We start from the raw sequence: 18,000 nt of genomic DNA on the forward strand, positions 1-18,000 counted from the left end.
GGAGTTCCTTAAAAGACAAAGCTATCCCTCTTCCTGGATAAGGTAAAACTACTACCTCTGTCCTTCTCTGGGGTCCTCCTTCATCAACTATATGAATGTTCTCCTATGTTTGTAACTTCTCCTTCTCTATTGGCTCCTCTTCTGCAAATAAACATGGCTAAAATAACTTTCCACCCTTCTCCACTTTTAGGACTTGAATCCATCCTTCAAAACTCAGTATTATATCACTTCCACAGTAGATGTTTCTGAACTCCCCGTATAAGTGTTAGACCCTCTTTCTCTCCTAAACTGAAGACGCAGAAATTTATGCTTATTTCTTCTTTAGGTCTTGTCAGACTACATTGGAGATGTTTATTTATAAGTCTGTTAGACTGTGAGTAGCAACTCTTTCCTGATTACCTTATATTCCTAGTGCCAAGCATATTGCGCCTAATAACATTGCACCTAATATTGTTGTAAGAATGGCTATTTGGTTAAAAAATCAAAGAATGATATGAATGTGCCTTTCCTAGAATTTTTTTAGGTTTATTTACTTATAGTTCTAAAATATATCTTAAGTTGAGAATTTTAGTTCTCAGTAAATTTCATAGAAGAATAAACCCTCAGAGAGAAAAAAATTTACACAGAAAATTATACCACATGAAAAAGGAATAAATCTCCTTGGTGGACATGGCACAGTTAATATTATGTATAATAAATTATAAGCCAAAAACAACATTATAAAACCTAAATGTTGAAACTCAGATAAAATGGAAGAGGTCTATTCCTCCTCATGTAGGCAGTAGCTTTGCATATTAATAAAATTTAAATGCCTCAAGGCAAGAAAAATGATTGGAATAGATTGTAATGACTTAAAAATGATTACACTTTAAAAAGGTTCTGTGATGAATATGTAATTATGGAAAATCAGTCAAAACAGACTAGTCAGGCTTTGTTCCACTCTAATGCTCTCAGAAGCAGGATGACTGATGGCCCTCAATTAACAAAGGCGCAAAGAGAGACAGGCTAAGCTGAAGGCACAAAGAAAGTGGACAGGTTGACTTGCTGAAATACGCGGAGATGTTAACGTAGAGGGTGATGACTGCAATTCCGGTGAGAGTGCCTGATAGTGATGTTTATATAACAATACAAATATCTGAATCCTTCTAGAATATTTATTGAGTAAACATAATAAAAGGGGAAAAGGACAAAGAAATACATAAATAAAAGTGAACAAAAATATTTGGTGGCTTTATGTGAATTATAAGGGCGGTAGCAAATTACTATAAAACATAAATTGGCAAAGATTTCTGTAAAAGACTGGATAGTAAGAGTCTTAGCCTTTGTGGGTCATGTAGTGCTTGTGCAAAAGATGGACTCTCCTGCTGTGTAAAAGCAGTCAAAGAAACAGGTAAGTGAAGAGGGGCAGTGTTCAAATAAAGCTTTCTTTACAAGAAAAGAATGGGGAGATGTAGGCATCAGTTTATAGTCTCTTCGCAACTTGGAATTGAAACAGCTGGGGAAAAAAGCATTACTTAACAATGTGGGAGAAGGAATGAATGCATTGAAGTTCAATATTGCACAGATAGAAATATGTGAAAAAAACCCTAGAGATTTAGGTTATCAGGACAGAAGACTAGAAAGAACATGCTTGCTCTGAACCTGCATAGGCAATGGCATCCTGGTATCACGGCAGTGAGGGAAAGGGAGACTTAGAGGGAAAGAAAGGGACTCATAGTGCACAAAAATTAGCATGAAAGCAGATCTGGAGCAAGCAAATAGAAAAAGAAGTCTGAATTTAGCTGATCCAGGAGCTACATACCAACCAGGTGAGTACTTGAGAAGTGTTCTGCATTTCTCAATATATAAGATTAGAACTATAGTAGGGAGACATTTTGTGAAGGTTCCACCGGAGCTTCCCGCTAAGGGAAAGATAAGCCTCTGCACCTTCCTTCTCCCTGGACCCACAGCAAATTGTTCATGCTAGAGTCTGCCTTATGATTAAGTATTATACAAGAAGGTGAGATTTGAGTACTATGGGGGGTGGGAGGAAGAGAGAGAGGAGGGGGAGAGGGGGAGAGAGAGAGAAGAAGGAGGAGGAGGAGGAGGAGGAGGAGGAGGAGGAGGAGGAGGAGGAGGAGGAGGATGCTCCTTAATCCTTTCAGACTGGTGACTGCAGTGGCTGGTAAAGGAGAGTCTTGAGCCTGAGCAGATGTATATGAAGGCATATGGGGTGTGAGCCATGGAAGGACCGAAACATGAGTAGTGGGTTGTGTGGAACTTGCAGCAGGCCCCCATCCAAGGCAGTTAGTTCTCCTCAACAATTGTGCTTTGCAGAGGGCTGCAGAATCTCAAATGGAGCTCAGCAGCATCACTTCCCTGGGAGTCCACTGAACAAATCTGCCTGAAGTAACCCTCAGCCAGTGAAATGTACTGTTCTGTGTAATCTTGTCCTTGGTGAAAAGGGAAGCTGAGAATCACTTCAACTAGTGCTGGCACCAAACATCTCTAGCTGGAAGCCAGAAAACCAATTAGAAGGAAGGTACAATTAACCCAGTGTTGATGCCCTTAAAGGCTACATAGTCCAAGAAAACACAGACAAAAGGGCAGATTGGCATAAACAGTGAACATTTGCTCTTGGCCACATGTTTGCTCCCTCAGTAGAGATAATTCTTTCATTTATCATTAAGACATTTTTGTTCATACATGCATATACAAGTACATATGTATTTTTCTCTTTTTTAACCAGCATTTTTTCTTAATACTAGTACTTTTCCCTTCCTTCTTTGCTACATTTTCTTCTTTTACAACCCATTTTATTTATTGTTTTCTGTTTTCTATTTGTCATTCTATTCCTTCATTCTTTTAAAAATTTTTATTGATTTTTATATTGTATATAGATTTTATTTATCTTCTTTTTGCCTCTGATTTGCATGTGTTCTGTGTGTGAATTGAATCCAGAAATGCTCAGCTACTGAGCATCATATCCAGTACTTTTTACATTTCTGTTCTGAGATGAGGTCCTTCTGTGCTGCTCAGGTTGGCCTTGGAAATCTGATCCTCCTGCCTCAGCCTTCTGGTTGACTAAAACTAAAGGCTTGTGTCACTGTACCTGGCAGGTTTTTTATTCTTTTGTTTTGTTTTAACTTTCTGCCTTTCTTTTTACTTTTTTGATTATTCTAAGTTGTCTTTTACTTTCTTCTTCCCATTTTCTTCTCCTTTAATCACTTGTATTTGTATCACTTTTCAAAATATTTGTGTTTATAATACTTTCACCCCTACCATTTTATAGTGGTTGTTGCTAGGGTTGTGGATGTCATAATTGGTTCTTGGCTTTTCACTCTTGCTGTACCTGGATCACTGCTATTTATTATTCTTTCTGTCCATTGTTACCCCTTTTCTATGTGGTACTAGAGATCAAGCATGACAAGTATATGGAATAAACATCCTGATGCTGAGCTACACCTCAGCCTGTGGTCACCTGGCTCTGAGGGAGGAAAATAGTGGAGGCCATCATGGAGCATAGCTACTCACTTCATGGCAGCTGGGAAGCAGATCCTATGGGAAAAGTGACAGCAAGAGATAAACCCTCCAAAGCATGCCTCGAGTGACCCACCTCCTCCAACTGGGCCCAACCTCCTGACAATATATTTAGCTATGAAAATTAGTGGATAAATCCATTGTTCAATATAGTGCCCCATCATCAATCACCTCTTTAGCAGTTTCTTAATCCAGTCAACTCAACAAGATTAACTGACACTTCTCAAAAAAAGAAGTACCAATGAACAATAAAAAATTTCAACATCTTTAGCCATTTGGGAAATGCAAATCAAAACTACATTGAGAGCCAAGTGTGGTGGCTAATGCCTGTAATCCCAGCACTATGCTGAGGCACAAGGATTGAATGTCTGAGCCCAGCCTGGGCAATTTAGAGACTTAGTGAGTTCCTCTCTTGAAATAAAAAATAAAAAAGGGCTGGGAATGTATCTTAGGGCAAATGCCCTAAGTTCAATACCCAGTACTGCTAACATAGCAAAACTAAACTAAATAAAACTAAACAGAAAAAAATAAAAACAAAACTGTATTGAGATTCCATAATCATAATCAATGTGGCTGTCATCAAGAACACAAAAAACAATAAATGGTGGCATGGATGTGTAGAAAAAGGAACTCTTTTATACTCTTTTATACAATTGGTGGAAATGTAAACATTATAGCTATTATGAAAATCAGTATGTAGTTTCTTTAAAAATTAGAAATAGAATTATAATTTGATCGAACCATACCACTCTTCAGTATATTCCTCAAAGAATTAAAGTCAGCATAGTGTAGTGATAGATGGATACTCATGTTTAGTGCAGCTCAATTCACAATAACTAAGCTATGAAACCAGTCTAGGTGACTATCAATCAATCAATGGATAAGAAATGAAGTATATATGCATAATGGGTTATTATTCAGCCACAAAGAAGAATAAAATCTTGTCATCTACAGGAAAATGGATAAAACTGGAGACCATCATGTTAAGTGAAATAAGCCAGAGTAAGGGAATCAAGTATCATATGATTTCTCTCATATGAGGAAACTGGAGGAAAAATGATATGAAGGTAGAAAGAGAAGAATATTAGAGAATAGTAAAGAGATTAGGGGTAGGGGAAGAAAGAGGAGGAGGTAATGGGGGAATTTTCAAAGTATATTTTATGCATATATGAATATTGAAGAACAAAACTCTAATTAGTCTACATAAGTGCTATGCACTAATGAAAAAAATGGGGTGCTAGACTTGATTTTAGGCTATAGTATCCCAACCCCTGCTATAAAAAAGTATGTGACAAACAACAAAATAAATAAAACTACTGTGTGAGATCAATTATAATTGGTTCAATAAGTTATAATAAATTTCTATTGTATTTGGTCTAGTATTTACTTGAGAGTATAGTCAACTGTGTTACATGAATCCAAGCTTTAGAATTCTTTTCCAGCTCTCTAGGTGATTTCAAAGTGTAGTCTTTATTTGAGAATCAGGGTGCTAAGGCGTACTTCTCAAATTTCAGTGTGCATATTGATCACTTGGGATCTGGATAAAATGTGGACTCCTATTCCATAGGTTTGGGATGGGGGTTGAGACTTGGCCTTACTAACAACTCTCAGGTGAGGCTGGTGCTGCTGTTTCAAAGCCATATGATGCTCGCACTGGTTTTCAATGCTTGGGATGTCTAGATTCTGCCCCAGGGACTGAAGCATTTGATCTAGCGTGGGCCACACATTGAGACTTTCAAAAGCTCTGCAGCCAACCAAAGAGCATCAAAGCTTAAAAATCTTCATGCTAAACCACATGGTGATTTATTGATTTAGTATTGTATTATCAATATCCCCAATGTGGAACATTTAATAACGCTTTCCCCATACCCTCACTACTCACTGCTGTCTTTTTCAAGTGTAAACATCTGATGTAGGTGGGGATCAGGGTCACCAGTTCATTCATTTTCTCTTGTCCATCTTTGCAGAATTCAAGGAAGTTCAGCACGGAAGCAGGGAGATCAGGCAGCTGAGATTTTGGGAAAAGAAGCACAAAGTGTTCCAGGTGGAGGTAGAATGTGGGATATGGCCACAGAAAGCTCCACAGAAGTCGCCTGTTATCTTGGGCCTGTATTTGGAGCAGGTAATACAGCTAATACATGGGGCTACCTCATGATTCATAGCGCTTGACAACCAAAGCCGCAGCAAAGATCTTTCCTTCTCAGTATACAGGGTGATGTGGTTGGTAGAAATGCAAGAGAGACCCCCAGTGGCCAAGTATAGATGTGAACTTCTTTTTCCAAAGCATAAACATCACAAAGGATCTTAGAATGAGTTTAAGATGATGATGAAAAAAATGATAGCACATGCAGTACTTACACTGTGTTAGGCATACTTCTAGGTGATTTGCATACAATAATTCACTTAATCTCTCAACAACTCAATAGGGTTTGATGTTTGCATTATTCCTATAATACATATGAGGAAACAGAGGCAGAGAGAAGTCAGAGTTTTCACACTGTAGCAAACTGTCTAAAAATGGAAAGTAAGAAGGACCAGCAGAAAGCTGACAGTTTTAAATATGCACAAATAGATGATGTATTTGTTCTTCCTCTTATAAGGAGTGAATAGTGTATTGACATAGATGTATGTCAGAGAGAGGGTGAGGGGAGATCTTCTTGAAGCAGACAAAGATACAGTAACAACGTGAAGTTAGATTACTAAGATGAGTAATGGAAAAGAACATATTATTCTGGAAACTTAATTCAAGGAGGCTTTGTCTTCATTTTCACTATACTACTAAGGTACAATCTTAAAATGTGGAAAGTAATTAGTGCATACATAAACTTGATCATATTGTACTCCATGTTCAAACCAATGAGCTATACCCATGTAACTTTCAAGATTGCACAGAAAATCTGTAATTTTATCTTTTATTTATAATTCAAAAACAGAAGAAGAGAAACAATATACTTTGAGTACTTTTTAAAGATGTGGACAATCAATTCACATGCAAATTTCAACTAGTTAACTAGAGAAGAAATAGACTAAAAGGGAAAAGAGTTTTCAAAGAACAAGGAAAATACATGTCTACTACTTTCCCAAGACATCTTTTTGCTGGGAAATAATTTTTTCTACTCAGAGCCAAGAGATGACGCAAAATGAGAACTTTTGCTTTTTTTTTTTAATACGTAAGTTCTTTTATTGGTACATTTTAGGTCTACAATACGTTTACATTTGTCATTGGGTGCTTGTACCTGCACATGATATATCTTGGTTCTTATTTTTTTCCCCATTACCTGTGCCCTCTTCACCCCCTCAGCCATTCCCTCTTTACATAGATTTCATTTCCATTTTTTTATTTTCTCATAATTTTTCCTTTCCCTTCTTTCCTTTCCCCCTCTCCTCCCATCACTCCTACTCCTTTGGACTTTTCTTCCTATTTCAAATTATCAATTATTCATTTTAATCATTTTAACCCTTATTTACACTTTCAGTTTCTCATACTAGAGAAACTATTTGGTATTTACACATGTGTGTCCTATTTATTTCACTTAAGAGTATGGCCTCAATATGCATCCATTCAGCTATAAATGACTCTTGCTTCTCGTTCTTTATGGCTAAGTTGTACTCCATTTTATATTTAAAAAATCACATCTTCTTTGCCCAGTTTCCAGTTGATGGGCACTTGGGTTGTTTCCAAGCTTTAGCTATTACAAACTGTGCAGCTACAAACATGGGTGCACATATATCGCTGTGGTATGATTCTTTTAATTTTTTTGGAAAGATCCCCAGCAGAGGAATCGCTGTGTCAAATGGGACCTCTAGTCCTAGTTCTTTGAGGTATCTCCATGCTGATTTCCACAGTGGTTGCACCAGCCTGCACTTCCACCAAAAATGGAGAAAGGTTCCTTTCTCCCCACACCCACTCCAGCATTTGTTATTAGATGATTTCTTAATAGCAGCCATTCTTTCTGGGGTGAGGTGGAATCTCAGTGTTGTTTTCATCTGCATCTCTCCAATGACCAGTGATGTTGAACATTTTTTCATATACTTACTTGCTGCTTTTACTTGTTCTGAGAAATGTCTGTTCATTTCAGATGCCCATTTTTGAATTGGGTTTTTGAATATGAGTGGTCTGATTTTTTTCAGTTCTTCATATACTCTAGATAGTAGTCCTTTGAGGTATAGCTGCTAAATTTTTTCCCACATTGTAGGTTGCCTCTTAGTTCTGTTGGTGGTTTATTTTGCAGTGCAGAAGCTTTTTAATAAGATGAGATCCCAGTTGTTGATTCTTTCTGCTAGTTCCTGTGCTACTGAGGTTTTGTTCATACAGTCTTTTCCTATGCCGATGTCTTCAAAGAGTTCTACCTAACTTATCTTCCAGCAAGTTTAGTGTTTCTGGCTTAATGTTTAGATCTTTAATCTACTTTGATCTTAGTTTAGTGCATGTTGATAGATATTGGTCTAGTTTTAATCTTTGGGAGGTTGAAATCCAGTTTTTCCAACACCATTTATTAAATAGGATATTTTTCCTCCAATGAAGGTGGTTGGCTCCTTTGTCAAAAATGAGGTGGCTGAGTATGTCTGGAGATGTTTCTGCATCTTCTAATCTATTTGACTGATCCTCAGTTCTGTTCTTTTGCTAATACCATGCTGTTTCTATCACAGTAGCTTTGTAGTATAGTTTCAAGTTGGGGATTGTGATACCCCCAGCCATGTCTCTGTTGCCTAGAATTGCTTTTGCCATTCTAAGTTTCTTCTGCTTCGAAATGAATTTTTGGATTGTTTTCTCTAGTTCTTTGACGTATATTGTTGGAGTTTTGATCGACATTGCATTAAATCTATATAGTAGTTTTGGAAGTATGCCCATTTCCACTATATTGGTTCTTCCTACCCGGGAGCAAGGGATTTCTTTCCACTTTCTTATATCCTCTTCGATCTCTTATTTCAGGGTGCTGAAATTTTCAGTGTACAGGTCTTTTGCTTCCTTTGTTAGATTGGTTCCTAGATATTTTATTTCTTTGGATGCTATTGTAAAAGGAATTGTTTCTCTAATTTCTCTTTCAGTGAGTCTGTTATTTGTGTGCAAGAAGGTTATTATTTTTTGAGTGTTGACCTTGTATCCAGCTACTCTACTGAATTTGTTAATTAAGTGTAGAATTCTTTTGGCAGGGTTTTTTGGGTCTTCTGTGTAAAGTATCATATCATCAGCAGATAATGACAGTTTAACTTCTTCCTTTCCTACCTTTATTGCTTTTATTTCTTTCTCTTTTCTAATTGCTGTGGCTAATGTTTCCAGAACTATATTGAACAGGAGTGGTGATAGTGGGCATCCTTGTCTTGTTCCTGATTTTAACGTGAAAGTTTTCAGTTTTTGACCATTTAGTATGATGTTGGCTGTTGGTTTTTTATAGATGGCCTTAATCAGTTTGAGATAAAGACCTTCTATTCCAATTTTCTGTAGAGTTTTTATCATGAATGGGTGTTGGATTTTGTCAAATGCCTTTTCTGCATCTATTGAATGATCATATGTTTTTTGTGCTTGACTCTGTTAATATAGTGTATTAGATTTATTGATTTGCAAATGTTGAACCAACCTTGCATCCCTGTGATAAATCCAACTTGGTCAGGGTGATGATCTTCTTGATGACCCTCTGTATTCTATTTGCCAGTATCTTGTTGAGGATTTTTGCATCTATGTTCACTGGGGGTATTGGCCTGTAGTTCTCTTTTTGGGTTGAGTCTCTCCCTGGTTTGGAATCAAAGTAATACTTGCTTCCAGGAATGCATTTGGAAGCCTTGCTTCCATTTCAATTTCCTTGATGGGTTTAAAGAGTAATGGCGCTAGTTCTTCTTTAAATGTCTTGTAGAATTCAGCAGTGAAGCCATCAGATCCTGGGCTTTTCTTTGTTGGTAATGTTTTTATTACATTTTCAATTTCGCTTATTGTAATAGGTGTGTTTAGAGTTTCTATATCTTCTTCATTTAACTTTGGCCATTTGTATGTATGTAGGAATCTGTCCATTTCTTTCGTGTTTTCCATTTTATTAGAGTACAGGTTCTCGAAGTAGGTATGATGATCCTCTGGATTTCTGTTGGATATGTTGTGACTTCACCTTTTTCATTCTTAATTGCATGGATTTGAGCCTTTTCATTCCTTTATTTGACAAGATTGGCTAAAAGTTTATCGATTTTATTTATTCTTTCAAAAAACCAACTCTTTGATTCATTGGTTTTTTGTATCATTCTCTTAGTCTCCACTGGATTGATTTCTGCTCTGATCTTATAATTTCCTCTCTTGTACGAGCTTTGGATTTGTTATGCTTTTCTTTTTCTAGGAGCTTGTGGTTCTGCATTAAGTTATTTATTTGAATTCTCTCTGTTTTCCTAATATGGGCATTCACTGCTATGAATTTCCCAAGTAGAATTGCTTTCATTGTGTCCCATAGATTCCTGTATGTTGTACTGGCATTATCATTTACTTGTAGAAACTGTTTAATTTCTTCTTTAATTTCCAGTATGACCCATTGGTTGTTCAGGAGGGTGTTATTCAGTTTCCATGTGTTTGTAGTAGCTTTGCAGTTTCTTATGTTATTGATCTCCAATTTTATTGCTCTATGGTCTGATAATATACAGGGGGTAACTTCAATTCTTTTACATTTACTTAGACATGTCTTATGAGCTAGCATGTGGTCGATTTTAGAGAGTTACCTGTGTGCAGCTGAAAAGCATGTGTATTCGGATTTTGTGGGGTGGAACAGTCTGTAAACATCTATTCAGTCCATTTGTTCAATAGATTGGTTCAGTTCTAGATATTTGGTTTTTCATGTCCATTAATATTTGTTTTGTATAGTTGGGGGCATTTGTATTTGGTACATATATATTTAGGATTGTCATCTCTTCTTCTTGGATTGTTTCCTTCACAAGGATGTAGTGACCATCTTTGTCTCTCTTAATTAGTTTTGGTTTGAAATCTACTTTGTCTGCAAATAAGATTGCTATCCCTGCTTTTTTCTGGGTTCCTGTGGTGTGGAGAACTGTTTTCCATCCGTTTACTTTCAGTCTATGAATTTCTTTTTGAGTTAGGTGTGTTTCTTTTATACAGTGTATTGTTGGATTTCGCTTCTTAATCCATTCTGCCAGTCTATTTCTTTTGATTGGTGAACTGAGGCCATTAACATTGATGGTTATAATTGATAGATATTGATTCATCCTTGTCATGATGTTTTACTTTTGTTGGCTCTTTTATTTATTTTTCCCCCTTTCCCTTTAGTGTTTTACCTTGCCTGGTGGCTTCCCTCTGTTGGGTCTCAAGGAGTTGTGACCTTCATTGTTTTTTTCTAGGATATTGTTTAAAATTGCTTGTAGTGCTGGTTTGGTGTTCATGAAATTTCTCAGGTGTTCTTTGCCGTGGAAGTATCTAATTTCCCCATGGATTTTGAAAGATAATTTTGCAGGATACAACAGTCTAGGTTGGAAGTTATTTTCTTTTAGAGCTTGAGGTACTTCACTCCAGGCTCTCATTGACTTGAGAGTTTGTGTTGAGAAGTCTGCTTTGATTCTAATGGGCTTTCTTTTGTATGTGATTTGTTTCTTTTCTCTAACTGCCTGTAGGACTTTGTTCTTCTATTGGGTTTCTGGGATCTTGACTATTATATGTCTAGGTGTAGATGTTTTTTGATCTTGGCTAGTTGGAGTTCTATATGCCTCACTTATCTGTATGTCCAATTCAATGAGAACTCTTTCTACATCTTCAAAGGTAAAACCAGGAACTACACTGACAGAAAGAATAAGCTAATTTGGGAACATACTGGGAGTGGACTCTGGGACTCAGTAAAGATAAAGGACAAAGTATGACTACCAACTCTGGATGTTCCAATACCTCAACCATCCCCTCAGTGTTAGCAGTCCTGGGTTTAAGGGCAACTGTGCCGCATGGGCTCTGTGCTTTCTGGTGAACATATCCAGTCACATGATTTCAGTATTATTTTTAGGATGATGTCTTCCATATGTCTATTTCAAAACTTGACCTCTCACATGAACTTCAGGGGTGGTAGAAGGCATATTCATTTTTGTTTTTAGTCTTCTATATTATATTTCCATTTTCTTGTCTAATAGGAATAAATATCAAATTTTATATAACATACTTCCCTTATTCCTCTAACCCAGGTCTCCCAATTGCAAATGTCTCAAAGTTAAAAATAGCAATGTCGTCAACTCAGGACCTATTCCCAGACCCTAAATTATTTCCCCTATCTTCCATTCCTTTCTTGACATCTAGGAACAAATTGTGTTTACTTGTTTAAAAGTCTGTCTGGAATTTGGCTACTTCTCTTCATTTCCTTAGTCACCACTGCAGTTCAGACCATAATAGTATGTTTCCTGGACAAGATATAATGTCAGAGTGATGGTTACTCTAGGTTGTTAACTTGACTGGTGCAAGTGAAGTCTAGAAAATTGGTAAAGCACACTTCTATATGTGTCTGTTGGTGTGTTTACAGAGATGATGAGCATGTAGGTCAGCAGACTGAGTGGGGAAGACCAGCCATGAATACGGGTAGCCCCATCCAATTTGCTGGGGATATGGATGAAAAAAAGGGGGAGGGGGAAGCTTTCATGTGTGCAAACACTTGATTCTGGTTGAGTGCATGCACTTTCTACTGCAATTGCAGATATCACATTAGAGATACTTCATACTTTGCCCACACACTTGCATCAGAAACTCCCTAGGAGCTTCTAGGCATTCAGTCTTGGATGAAACTGTTTCATTGGTCTTTCTTGTTTTGAGTCTCCCAGCTTCTTGCACAAATTATCTAATGGTTTATTCAGTTCCCCTGCTTGAGGACGGCTATTATAGGACTAAGCAGCCTCTGATTGTGTAAGCAAATATAATTAATCCCATATATAATATATATTATATGGGTATATGGGTTTGTTACAACCACATGTCTTTCTTAAGATCGATTTTGGTGTTACACAAATTGTTCTTATCTCCAAAGCAGAGAAGATATTAGGCAGAGGGGAGAAGCATGAGTTCTGTAAGTTGCTGAGACCTTGCAACAGAGACAAATAAGAGGGGCCAAGGATGACACCTAGTGGGGAACCTTGAGCCAAACAACTACACTGCTGTCCCCTTGGCCTTCCAGCCATCCTGACCAGGTCTCCCTTCCCTGGGACCCTAGCAGCTCCCACTGGGACAGATTATGACTCTGACACTAAAGGATTTTCCATCTGTTCACATACAGGCATCTGAGCTCAAAAGTTACTGCCCAACACCTTCCCAGGTGAGCGCCAACCACTGCACATGAGCAAGACCATCCCAGAGACAAGGTGGCCAGCCTGAACATCTATGGTCCTCTGAAGTCAATGAGGATCTGGACAGCTCAGCATGGGAAAACTTCCAATCCTCATGGGAAATAAAGTGCTAGTTTCGATACCATTTCCACTATGGGTTCACAGGGCAGTGGGAAGCAGCCTCATTAGGCTACTTTTGGGAGAACAGGCACAAGGGGGATACACCCAACAGACAACAGGGATGTGGGGAAGGCCATGTCTGCATCACTGTGTCAGCCCAGTGTAGCACCACCACTACCCAGTCCCCATAGCACCCAAGCCCCGAGGAAATGACATGAGCCGCTGGACAGCCATGCCGGTCAGCATAGGGGAGCCTCTAATGCCTTGGCAGCAGGGAGCTCTCTGAACAGTCTCAGGAGAGCACAGCAAGCTGTATGAACGCAGAGCCCTTGGTTAACAGGTGAGGAGCACCACCAAAACACCTGCCACTCTTTCCCAGAGCCTCGAACCTACTCTGCCTGTCCATTCCCCAGGGACAACTGATGGGAACGGGACACCCTAGGAGCAGGACCACAGGAGCGGGAGGAAGCTGCAAGGCTCAACAGGAATTTTTCCTTTTTTCCAATATAAGGTGTTTCCAATTCTGCATGCTGATCACAACTGAATACAAACAAGGCGCTGGACAACTTGCCGGCAACTTCAGCTTTTTCCCAGAAGCCACAGCAACACAGAAGTCAGCATTCAGGTCAGAAGAGAAGCACTGAGAAAAATCAAGTCTGGCCCATGTCGAAAATAAAAAGAGAAGGCAAAGGAGAAGAACCAAAGCAAGCAGCACTTGGGTCTGCCCCTCCCATGTGACAACCCTCAATCCTCCTCTGGACACCACGTGGTGCAAAGACAGGGGAGCAAGAGAGAGGAAGGACAGAGGAAAATGAGGACAGAGAAGGGGGGAAAAAGTGCGAAACAGGCAGTAGATAAATACAGCAAAGCCAAGGATGTACTAAAAACCACTTGTTAACAGCTGACATGCATTCGCAAGCTCTGTGTTTCCATTGTAAGGAACTACAGTGTCAGGCACAGGAATGGTGACGGGGTGGGTGGCCGGTCCAGCGCCCTCAGGCTGTGGTCTTGCTCTAACTCCCCACACGGAATTCCCCACTGCGCTCATTCTTGGTCCTTGTTAACACTTCCTCTCTGGGCCTTTCTTCCCCGAAGATGGCAGAGTTGGGGCTGGCTACTTGGTTGAGGGGCATTGCCACTGTTCGAGGTTTGAGCTGGAGCGGTGGCCTCTGTGTTCTTTCCTCTTCTGTGGGTTCTCAGAAGTCCATGTTGGAGCCACGCAGTGGGGGCCATCTCGGAAGCGACTCCCTATGGGAGGACCTGCTCGCCGGTTCCCAGGCATCTGCCTCCTCGGCCTCCTAGGAAGTCAACCCTGTATCCTCTGTCATCTGGTCCACCTTTCCTGAATCCAAAATCACCTTTGTCTTGTTTTCTGCCTTTTGCAATGTCCACACAAAGTGACCGATCACCCAACAGTGCACTGTGGTAGGTCAGGGCTTCCTTCAGGGAGTCCACTTCATTGAATTCTACATAGAAGAATCCTTTAAACTTGGCTGTCTTTGTCTCTGACTAGCTGTACACTCCTTATGCTGAGATCCTTAAAGATAGCGTCTATGTTGCCCTGAACTGTATTAAAAGGGAGGTTTCCTACATAGGCTGTGTAGGGAGGCTCTATGGGCAGCTCCTTCTGGTTACGGGAACTGTGGCTGCCAGCACTGTGGCGGGACCCTCTGACGCTGCTGGAGCTGCTGTAGGCCCCATCATCATAGGTATCGAAGATCGCCATTTGCCGTCTCCGTTCCGAGAGGAACTAGCGGAAATTTACTTTTTTAAGTTGAATATCAGATATGTCCTTCATACTTGGTCTCATATTTATCAGCTCTTCTAGTGAGCTGATGTAGGTTTTTTGGTGTCAGGTCACTTTAAAGGAAGAAATGGCACATTTGGAGAAAAGAAAGAAATAGAAGTATTTTAGGGCAATTATGTATGACCCTCACTGGTGAACACAGTAAGTCACTATTATGGCTTGTACTTAGATGTGCCCCCAAAGCCTCATGCAATTATAGGTGGAACTTTACTGAGATGGCTGGATCTATGGTGTGTGAATGTACATTAATGGTTGATACTGAGATTAGTGATGTGTGGCACTGGATTAGGCCTCTGATTGGCTCAGTATAGTTCTGGGTGTGGATAAAGGGAAGACACACTCAAAAGACTTGTAGCCTTTATGGGATTAAAGGGAAAAAGAGGTGTTCTGCTGCAGCTTTGCTGGTTCACTGAATTCTGCTTGCTTTGCCATGGACTGTTTCACCTCTGTGGTGCCACTCTGCCATGCCACCCTGCCTTGGAGTCAACTGACTATGGACTGAAACTTCTATAAACTGTGAGGTACAATAAACCTTCCCTCACTTAACTTGTAGGTGTTGGGTATTTTGACTCAGCAACTAGAAAAGTAACTAAGACAGATTTTGGTACTGGAGAATTGGGGTCATTGCTATAACATTACCTAACCATGTGGTTCAGGCTCCTTTGGAACTGGCCTGAATTTGGAACAGCCAAGAATTTGGAAAAGCTTGGAAAAAACAGCCTTGGAATGCTATAAAAGAGCTTGATGGGAGAGTCTAGTCAGAGTTCAGAAGACTAGAATGTTGATAAAAATGCATCTGGTAAAGACTAGGTTCAGGAAGTTTCAGTTAGGAACAAGGACTGCACTGGCTGTTAGACTCCAGACCATGTGTGTTATTCTTTGGTAGAAAATTTGTTTGCATTTTGCTCTTGTCCAGAGTTTGCCTGAGACTGAGATCAAGGGCAGCAGACTAATGAATGTGCCAGAAGAAATTTCAAAGCAGTCTAATGTTGAGATGGGAAATGGCTACTTTTGGGGTCTTTTAGGGGCTTGATTGTTGACAATCAAGAGCAAAGGGCAGAGCAGAATGATTTTTAAAGTTTTGAGTTTGGCCAGAAAGGAAACTCAAGTAACATTGTGGACTGCAAAGAGGGAACAGAGGAGAACTTGGGTGCCAAAAAAAAATCGCAATAAAAAGTCAAGTATTTTGGAAGAGGACAATAGAAAAGATGGCCTAGGGGCATCACAGAACCAGCAGGACTCCACCTTTTGCAGCCTCAAAATTGCAAAGGTGACTTTGTTTTAAGGAGAGGACATCAGAGTGCCGTGTTCCAGAATAGTGGTGGCCTAAAGAATTTATTCCTTTGGATTGGGTTCATAGGGCTCAGGAATCCAGGTAGGTATTCAGCCACTACAGCCAAGAGAGAAAGAAGCCTGGCTATGGCTGCAGCTGGCTGCAATCCGTGGGATCATCCCTGTGGTGCTTGTTTTAGGTGAATGCAGAATTCAAGAGTTGTGGGGTCAGGAAGGCTTCCATCCAGATTTCAGAAGAAGGCCTGGGGGCCATGCAGCAGTGTGCCCCTGAGAGGGCAGTGTGTGAAGCTGTGTGAAGGTGAAGAAGGTGCTGTGGAGACCCCAGAAGGTTGGAGAAGCCAGGAACATGGATTATCTTAGGAAAGCTACAAGGTTTGAGCAAAGCTATCCCAAGAGAGAAGCTTTGAGGGCTGCAATAACCAACAGTGTCATAGGAGTGGAGCCATCCAAGCCCTTTGAAGTTCACATCTTGCCACAGATTGCCCCATATGTAGAACATGAAAGTATGAGACTTAGTGTTCATCTGGCTGGATTTTGGTCCTATTCCTTCCTGTCTGTCTATTTGTACCTTTTGGAATGGTAATGTCTATCTTGTGCCATTTTATGTTGGAAGCATTTAATTTTCTTTTTATTTTTATAGGTGCTCAAAGGTAAGAGTGCCTTATATCTCAGAGGAGACTTGGGACTTGGACTTTTTAATAATGCTGAAACTGTTGGGACTTTGGCATCTATTAGAGATGGACTAAATGTATGTTGCATAAAGGGATGCATGTGTCTTCTGGGGGCTAGTGGCAGAATGATATGGCTTGTAACTAGATGTTCCCCCAAAGTCTCATGTGGAACTTTTCAGAGGTGGGTGCATCTAGGGTGTGTGAAAGTATGATATTGGGACTAAGGGTATATAATACCAGATTAATCCACTAATTGGTTTAGCACAGTTCTGGGTGTGGGTAAAGGGAAGCCCCACCCTGTTTGTAGGTGGCAGGACCAAAAAACCTTTTTGCCTGGATGGGATAAAAGGAAAAAGGAGGCTTGCTGTTGCTGCTTGCTGCTTTGCTGCCTTCTATTTGCCTTGCCATGAATGGTTTGTCCTCTGTGATGCTTCTGTACCATGTCACCCTGCCTTGGAGCCAGCTGACTATGGACTGAAAACCCTACAAACTGTGAGCTGAAAGAAACTTTTCCTCTTTTAACTTGTGGGTGTTGTCTCAACAATGAGAAACATGGCTGGATGTAGGGTGTGTGAATATGAATTAAGGGTGAGACACTGGAATTAATGGTGAGTGGTACTGGATTAGTCCACTGATTGGTTCAGCATAGTTGTGTGTGTGTGGATGAGGGCAAAAACTGTCTCCTGGTGTAAAAATGGGCGACGATGGGTTAACTGTGTAACTATGCTTGCTGAGAAAGATATATTGTAACTATAGTCCCTACTGTAATGCAAACTCACTAGACCAAAGCAATCTCAGAAAGCCCTGCCAAACCTCCTGCTCCCCTCTTCGTTGCCCCTTTGCTTATGTAATTATGCATAGATTGATAGCTGTTTCCTCAGTGATTATGGTTGCTGTTCCCCTCTCTCATAGAAACATAAATGTATAAAAATGAGAGCAAACTTCGTTTTGATGCTTTCCAGGTGATTTGAAGCCGCTGGCAATAAATCTGAATTTTGCTCCTACTCTTGGGATTGGTGGTCCGTCCAGAGACCCCCAAATGGTCATGCTTCATGGATAATGAGAAGACCTACTCTGGGTGTGGGTGGCACACTCAAAAAGCTTGTAGCCTGGATGGAATAAAAGTGAAAGGGAGGCCTGCTGCTGCTTTCTGCCTGCCTTTAATGGACTGTTTCTCTTCTTCGATGCCCCTCTACCATGCCACCCTGCCTTAGAGATAGAGAGATAGCCTACTATAAACTGAAACCTCTACAAACTGCAAGCTAAAACAAACCTTCTCCCCTTTAACTTGTGGACATCCTGTATTTTGTCTAA

The 18,000-nt window shown here is 40.0% G+C and overlaps 1 pseudogene; it reads right to left on the reverse strand.

The window, feature by feature from the left end:
- Positions 1 to 13,928: 13,928 nt before the first annotated feature.
- On the reverse strand, positions 13,929 to 14,641 carry LOC101712034 (eukaryotic translation initiation factor 4H pseudogene; annotated as a pseudogene).
- Between the last annotated feature and the right edge of the window lie 3,359 nt (positions 14,642 to 18,000).

This window comes from Heterocephalus glaber, unplaced genomic scaffold (genome assembly GCF_053883595.1).
Source record: "Heterocephalus glaber isolate CG9 unplaced genomic scaffold, H.glaber_assembly_v1.0 deba00001547, whole genome shotgun sequence".
Taxonomy (NCBI): domain Eukaryota; kingdom Metazoa; phylum Chordata; class Mammalia; order Rodentia; family Bathyergidae; genus Heterocephalus; species Heterocephalus glaber.